Below are 9,252 nucleotides of genomic sequence, written 5' to 3'. Positions count from 1 at the left end.
ACCACACTTAAAAAAAGAAACTCAAAGTGGATATGATTGAAATAAGAGCGAAATTCTAGAAAAAGAAACTCAAAGTTGAAGGGCTCTCTCCTATCTGCATCAATGTCAGTCTGTTGGCAACTTGAACCTGCAAACAGGACAGGTATGCCCTAGTTTTAGCCATTCAACAACGCAATCTCCATGAAACACATGAGAGCATGGCAAACGCGTGACTTGATCCCCACTCACCATCTTCTCCAAGCAAAACACACACTCACCTCCTCCTCCCTGAAACACCAACTTCTCCAAGGCCTCAACTGATGCTTTGCTTGCAGGTTTTGGTCTCAACAGTACTGCAGCTTCATCTAACGACTCTCTTACAGCAGCCTCCTCTGTTAGTAGGGCTGCTGCTGCCCTACGGAATAGTTGATTCCTTTCTGTCAATAGCCTCAGCTCCAAATCTTGAAGACCCTGCAACCGTCGAAAATCATCAACATAACCCTGTCTTAATGAGGCCAAACCTTGCCTCAAATCCTCGACCAGAACCTCCAGTTGCATTAATTGATATTGTGTTTGTGGTAATATAATCTCCTCCTCCACGGTGACAAGTATATCCAGCCTCCCAAGTCCAGAGTGAGAAGCTGCTTGGCTAGCCATGGCTTTAACAACGAGCACTATTTTCCTTGTCATAGCTTCAACGTCCTCTAATGGCTCTGTGTTTCCAATGTAACGCTTTCTCCAGCGTAGCCTATCTAGTGGGAATGGGATGTCTATGCGTGATAGCATGTTTGATATAATATTGCAGGTATTATTGGATGTGAATAACTCGAATGGGTACTTTTCATTAGATTCATACCATGTATTGACGTCTATAATCGGCCTTGTGTCGGGGCCGGTATCCGAAGAACAACGGTGGCTTCTAATGAACTTCCATGCAATTGAAACCTGAGAGTGAGGAATCGAAAGCGACTCATGATCCGGGAAACCTCTGTTCTCTACCTTCACAAATACACTATATTCAGGGACGTCGCTTCTTCTGGGAATGAGAGCCTGCATTTTTTTAAAAGAAGTACAAGGAAAACGATAATCTAAACTACAAGCGATAGAGTTTCTCACACATACACATTATAAAGGGAGTTAAAACCTGCACGTTTTAAATTAGAAGAAAAGAGATGCAAAAGGTTTATTGTTGTGTGGTTCTGTTTTAATTACCTTTCCATTTGTAATGGTGATCCATGTACTACTCCTACTACGACCAGAATTACTAAATTTCTTTAATTTTACTCAAGGACTGATTTCCTTTTTGGCCCCTACCAAACTAAACTTGAAAAAGGATAGTTATTGCCCAGCATCATACACTGGTATTAAGTAAATATTATTACTGAAAAAAAAAGATTGTGGCAGAAATTTCAATAGCTTTGTCTTTGTGTTTGGTTGGGCATCTATTTTGTCTTGTTGAGAGATTTTTTATTTTTATTTTTGCTGAATACATGTAAATGGGTTCCAAGTTGTAGAGCTTTATGCTCCTTTGCTTGGTTCAATTCCTTAAAAACCAAAACAAAACAAAAAAGATATTTGCAATTGGCTTAAGTTGAAATATGAATTTTGAATCAAATTATAATGATGCCACACACACAAGCGAATGCTGTAGAATTTGAATCCAGAACTACTTAAGAGCGCACCAAAAACCTAAATCAATTCAACTAACATCTCATTGGTTGGTTTAAGTCCTTAAATAACATCATGTTTGCAAGGATTCACTCACAACATGCACATTCCAATCAAGCTATATATATAGCAACATGATTAAAGAAATTGCATCGAGCCTTTGTGTAAAGTTCAGTGTAATAATAAAATATTTTGTTGCAGGCTTTGGCCTAAGCAGTCGAGATTGATGGTCATCTGATATCTCCTCCATCAACATCCCCATTTCTATCAATATTTCATCAACATCCAAACTTTCTCCAGAATTAATATTAATATAATTGAGCAGCCTCGCAGCGGCTGCACCTGACTTATTTCATTCCAATGCAACCCAGGCCAATCGCCACCTTAAAGCATCAACACTACTCTTAGCTTGGTCACGTGCCTCCTCACTTGGCTGTTGCAGCAAACCTTCACGGGAAAGCACAAAACGGAAATCCATTAACATATGTTCAACCTCCCTCCTTATGCCCCCCTACCAATTGAAACTTGTAGTTTCTTTAATTTTACAAGGTGCAACTAAACTAAAATTGAAAGAATATATTTAGGATTAATTTCAATTTAGTACTCTGAACTCTTACTTTTAAGGAACGTTGCCCTTGCATTCTCAATTTTAACGATTACATACCCTAAACTTTTCAATTTTGTGCAATCTAGTTACGGCGTTAACTTCATTGTCAACATTTTCGTCAATTGCTTGCTTGCAAGTCTGGGTCCCATCTATTCACTTATTTCAATGTCAGTTGAACGGTATTTTATTAAAAAAATGATTTGGTATTAATGCGTATAATGTATATTCTTCATAGGCAAGAAGACACCAATTACGCAAAAATACTCTTCAACTGACATCGAAATAAGTGAATAGGTGAGACCCACGCTTTCCATGCAAGAAATTAATCGAAATTTTGATGTCAAAGTTGACACTAGAACCATATTGCAAAAAATTAAAAAGCTTAGGGTATGTAATTGTTAAAATTGAGAGTGCATGGGCAAAAGATAAGAGTTCAAGGTACTAAATCAAAATTAACCCATATATTTATTGCCAATTATTATTATACAATTGGGGTTTAAGGTGGATTGGATTTTTATTTATTTGCAAGTTCCGACTTGTATTGTAGGTGCTTGAAGTTTGTAGCTTGGACCAATCCGCAATGAAGGTGGTGACTTGTAATAAGTGCATCAATTGGCAAGCTGCACCTAAGCTATGCGATTTTTGTAAATTTTTATGTAAAAGAAAATACGAGTGTTGCCCTTAAAATTTTACAACAATGAATATACAAAAACTTCAAAAATTTATTGGGCATTCCTTGATTTCAAGTTTGGATCACAAATTGATCGTTGTAGACGATGATTTTCGTGATCTTATGGTGTTTCTTTCATTTTAAATCAAACATATTTTCGAAATAAAAAATAATTAAAAGAATTATGCAAATTCTAATGACATAGATGTAATGGCGGACAAACATGATGAATCAATTGAAATTGTGAAAGAGAATACATCAAGATATATATTCATAGAGTCATAGAAACAGAGAATAAAATGAAGGCAATGACAATGATAATTGTCTTACATTTTGCGCATTCTTCCTAAGAAAATCTGGAGTACAATAATAGATCAAACGCGAATTTCTCCAAGGCCCTCAACCAATCGCACAATTGAGGCGTCATCCATCGGCCCAAAAACACAATCCAAGCTTGCAGGGGACAGAGTGGTAATTATCCCATCCCGAACGCGGAAGAGTTTTTGCAGAGCATACTGGAGTTGGACAAGACCAGCTGAAACGCAAACGTTGTAATCCTTTATCAGTAAGTCCCACTCTTCCTTGAGTGCCCTGGCCTTGATCTCGTCTTTCATGGCTTGGTACTCTTTCATGACCCGCTCGTGGTCATGGCGGTTGCCGGGTATCGACGAAAGCCTGCACCTCTTACTCATCATGTTGCCGACGACGACCAGATATAGAAGAGAAGAGAGTGAGAGAGATGGGAAGCTTTGTACCCAAGAATTGGCTGCTGTCTGTGCGTGTGGTGGTATCTGATATCGGGCTGTGTTTCCTTTTATACTTGTTGGTGAACTCCTTGTGGGAATGGGAAAAATAATCCTAATCCCATTAGGACTTGGACCAATGGGCCAATGTCAAATAAGCCCAGGCCCGCAGAATTAAGCTTCAGAAAATTAAATTGTATAAGACCCACTTGCCCTTCAACAGTGGCTCGCCAGCTGCTGCCCTACGGGTCCACTGAGGGCTGAGATTTTATCTCTATTCAAAATGGAAGGTCCGGATTCATTGACCTTTAACTAAGCTGCTAAAGTGTCCGATAAATTACCTATAAAATCCACCCGGTCCTTTTTTTTCTTTTTCATATCCCCATAATTACCCTATGGCCAGCATTTAATCCAAAGATCCAAAAACTTTGTAAAGTAAATACATAACCATCAAATGGTCCAAAAAATTCAAAAGTAAATCTTATCGGAATTTTAAAATATTTAAGTGGATTTGTTTAGAAAAAAAAATATATTATAGCACAAGAAAAAATTAACTAAAAAATAAATTTATACAAGAAAATCATATTTACATCTTTTCCTCATCTTTTCCATGAGAGGAAAAACATGATTTACATCTGCCATAAATGTAAAAGGGAATGTAAAAGTGGCTTTACACCCTCAAATTTAACTACAGTGTTATTATTAAACAGTTACCATTAATTATGATTGCCAAATATAAGAAAAATTCTAGAAAAGAAAGTAGTAAAAATTAAAGTTGAAGGGGGCTCTCTCTCCTATTTGCATCAATGTCATTCAGTTGGTAACTTGAACCTGCAAACGGGGCAGGTATGACTCAGCTTTAGCCATTTGACAACGCAGTTTCCATGAAACACATGAGAGCATGTCAAGCATGTGACTTGATCCCCACGCACCATCTCCTTCATGCAATGCAAACCACACACTGATAATCTACTTCTCCATCAAACACCAACTTCTCCAAGACCTCAACCGATGCTTTGCTTGCAGGTTTTGGTCTCAACAACACTGCAGCTTGATCTAACGGTTCTCTCACAGCAGCCTCTTCTGCTTGTGTTTGTATACCCAACGCAATACTCAATAATTCTTCAGTTTCTGTGAGTAGCCACTCTATTTCTTGAAGATATCCTCTAGCTGTCGAATAGCATCAGCATATAATGAGGCCCAACTTTGCCTCATTCCTTGATTTCAAGAATTGTGCAAGTTCTAATGATGTAACGGACAAACATCATGAATCAATTGAAGTAAAAAAGAATACAAGATATATATATATATATATATATATATATATATATATATATACCCGGGGAAAATTAGAAAGTCATTTACATGCTCCCGAGAACCACGCTAGAAGAAATAATTACCGCTCTGTAATCCTTAACAGAGTTAAAAGGCAACAAATATTTAATGAATGGAAAGAATATATGCGCACTGCTAAAGTTGAAATTTATTATCTTGATTTTGTAGAAAGTCGATACTTGCCTAATGAGTTAAAAACTTTAACCCAGGAAAATTGGGAAAAAATAGATCATACTAAAATCCTTGCTAGTCATCCCCTTGTCGAATCTATAGTTATCCAGCACCAAAAATCACAAGTCATTGCCAGTCCTTTTAAGATTCTTGATTTAGAAAATAAAATGATAATTGAACAAAATAACTACACCAACCAGAGCTTAATTGTTATAGGAAAACAATTAGATAAAATAGAAATTAAAGTTGACAAGTTACTACCAAAAGAAATTGCCTCTAAATCGCATGATCAAAAACCTCTAGTCACTTTTTAGGATTTAAAGTCTAGTCCAACTTTTAAAACAAGAGATACAATGACAAAGATTGAAAAAATGTTAGTAGAATTAACGCCAACTAAAAGAAAAGATAAGGAAAAAATTGAATCAGAGTTGATTGTAAGTCTGCTAAGCATGTATTAGAAAAAGATGTTCAAAATATTGCATCCAAACAAATATTTGCACGTTGGCAAGCTATTTTGAGTATATTTGATTTTGATATTGAATATTTGAGAGGAAGTGAGAATTCTATTCATGATTTTCTTATCAGAGAATTCCTGCAGGGAGAACAATGGCAGAAAGAAGAAAAGAAAAAGATAAACAAAAGAGTTAAGAAAGCGACTCATTAATACTCAAGGTTCTGGATCTGGACTTCTAAGGAAGAAAGTGAACAGAAACTCCTAATACAGACTTCATGGGATAACAGTATACCTAAAGTTCTCTCGCCCTCCTATTAATGCCACTACCGCTCAGGCCTCCACGGGACTTACTGTTTGGAACGGATCTTACAATTTGGACACCAAGAGAGAGAAGGACAGGTAGATTGAAAGACCAGAAGAAGAGAAGAAGAAATTGAAAACTTACAACTCAGAAAACCTAAACCAGCCACTTGGGTTGGATGAGTTGCAGACATAGACAAATTCTTCAACACTTACGGCTCTGATACCAGAATGGATCTAGAGCCAATAGTTGTCTCCCAGAGATAGTTAATGAAGAACAAGTTGAGTACGATAATAATAGTAATTTAGATTATAAAGACTAGAATATACCTAGAGTCCCCAGTCAAGACATTTATAAGAAAAAATGGTCATTATCCAGCTTCAAGTCGACCACTCATGTCAAAACAGTAGAACAAGTCTATGCCCTAAGTAAGAATCATGAGACATGTCAATTGCTTAATCTTGAGTCAATTAGAAAACATAAAAATGATGGAAACAACTTCCTCCATATTGGTCTAGTCCAAGTTGCTGTCAAACCATTAACTAGATTAGGATTAAAAGCGTCAATCCTTCTTTGTTTGCGTGATACTAGATTTACTAATTTCAACGACAGCACGTTAGGAATTATTGAGTCCAGTCTTGCTAATGGCCCGATTCATTTTGATTGCTACCCAGATTTCACAATCAGCCTGAGTGATCCACATATTTTAAAAACTCTCACTTTAAATATTAAAACCGAAGGTTATGAGGTCTTGTGGGATAATCACTTAACCCATGAGTCTAAGCAACGAATAATTCATGCACTTAAACTTAATGAAGAAGGTCTTCCTATTTTTGATGAACAAATAGGTCAAGGCATTGAGGATGGAGTCAACACTTTGCTTTATACAATCGTCGATCATTTCATAGGAACACCCAGTAATACTACTGCCAGAATACATGATCAATTGAGTAATTTGAGATGCCCTAAATTATCTGATTTCAGGTGGTATAAAGATGTGTTTATCTCCAGAGTCATGCTTAGAGAAGATAGTAATCAACCGTTTTGGAAAGAGAAATTTGTTAATGGTCTATCGAATCTATTTGCTCATAAGATCCAATCAACCCTTAGTAATGAACAAGGTCATATTAATTGGGATAGTTTAACATATGGAAATATAATTAGCACAATTAATCAAGTCGGTATGAGAATGTGTGTTGACATGCAAATTGGTAAACAAATCCAGTCTGAAAGAAATTCTGCTAAATATGAGTTAGGTAATTTCTGTGAATAGTATGGCCTACTGTCCATTCCTCCGTCTAGAAAGAATAAGTCTAGTCATCACAACCGACAGTTTAGTAAACGACGCCATTATTCACGCAGAAAACAATCATTCCAACATAATGATGAAGATAAAGAATTCTATAGTCAAAAAGGATTCTCCCCTAAGAAAAATTGGAAAAAAAGTCATAAAGATAAGAATAGTAGCTTTAAGAAAAGAACCGACAAGAAAAAGGTGAAATGTTACAAATGTCAAAAGTATGGTCACTATGCTAATAATTGCAAAGTTAAAGACACAATCAAACAATTAAAAATCACGGATGAAGACAGAGACAAACTGATTAAAGTTCTTGAGTTAAAAAATTCTCAGTCAAGTGAAAATGAAACGATGGTTAGTCACACTGAGTCTTCCGAGATATATTCTTCTGATTCACAACCCAGTTCCCCCATAATTCAATTTGGTTGCCAAGATAATTGCTATAAGACTAAATCAATTAATGTCCTCACCAAACAAGAAGAACAAGAAGAATTGTTAATTGATTTAATAAGTAGAGTCGAGAATCCAGAGTTAAAATCTGAGTATTTAAAGAAATTAAGAAAAGTCATTAGTCAGGAAGAATCAAAACAATCCACCTCCCAAAAGATAAGTCTGAACACAACCTTAGAAAAATTTAACAAAAAGAAAGAAATCACTTTACAGGATTTACAATTAGAAGCAAAGACAGTCAAAAAAGAAATCATTGAGCTAAGACAAATAAGTCAAAAGTTACAAAGTCAAAATCATGAAATAAAACAAGATCTAATTAATCTGTTAGAAAACAAAACCTCCAAGTTCACACCTGAAAGTCCCACTAATTCTGACGAAGATACCTTTAATCATGACCAAACAGTCAATTTAATTAAACATGTAAATTTCAGAAAATGGTATGCCCGAGTTACTATATTTGTCAAAAGCTTTGAGTTAAACATAGTTGCCCTCTTTGATTCAGGAGCCGACCTTAATTGTATCCGAGAAGGTCTAATCCCAACTAAGTATTACAAAAAGTCAAGAGAATCATTAAGTATTGCCTCAGGAAAGTCACTCCAATTGAATTATGAGATCCCTAAAGCCCATGTCTGCCAAAATAAGATTTGCTTTAAAACTTCTTTTGTCTTAATCAAAAACATACTGATGAAGTTATCTTAGGTCTTCCATTTATTGCCCTTTTATATCCCTTCCAGGTTGAACACGATGGTGTCATCTCCACCTGTTTAGGAGAAAAGGTTAAGTTTGAATTTTTGAGTAAACCTGAGCTACATAATTTAAAAGAATTACAAAAAAATGCAGTCACCAAAACAGTCAATGTTATTCAAAAGAAAGATAAACAACAGAAATTTCTCCAAGAAGAAGTTAAATTTAAAAGAATTGAGCAACAACTAAGTATAAATCATTACAAACACAAATTCAACAGTTTGAAGAAAAGCTAAAACAAGAAGTCTGTTTTGAGTTACCCAACGCCTTCTGGCATAGGAAACAACATGTTGTCAGCCTTCCTTATGTCAAATCCTTTAGTGAAAAAAATATCCCCACTAAGGCAAGACCCATTCAAATGAGCCAAGAACTAATGGAATTTTGTAAAACTGAAATTACCGATATACTTAGAAAAGGAATAATTCGTAAGAGTAAGTCACCATGGTCTTGTCCTGCTTTTTATGTCCAGAAAAATGCTGAATTAGAACGAGGAGTCCCAAGACTAGTCATTAATTACAAGCCGCTTAACACTGTCTTAGAATGGATTAGATATCCAATCTCTAACAAAAGAGATTTAATTAACATACTAGAAAAATCAGTCATTTTTTCTAAGTTTGATATGGAGAGTGGATTTTGGCAAATTCAAATTTCTGAGTCTGATAGATACAAAACTGCTTTTGTTACCCCTTTTGGTCATTATGAGTGGAATGTAATGCCTTTCGGTCTTAAGAATGCACCTAGCGAATTCCAGAATATAATGAACGAGATTTTTAACCCTTTTAGTCAATTTTCCATAGTTTATATAATGGTCTACCGAATCTATTTGCTCATAA

This window comes from Prunus dulcis, chromosome 5, assembly GCF_902201215.1.
Source record: "Prunus dulcis chromosome 5, ALMONDv2, whole genome shotgun sequence".
Lineage (NCBI taxonomy): Eukaryota > Viridiplantae > Streptophyta > Magnoliopsida > Rosales > Rosaceae > Prunus > Prunus dulcis.
This window is presented reverse-complemented; position numbering follows the sequence as displayed.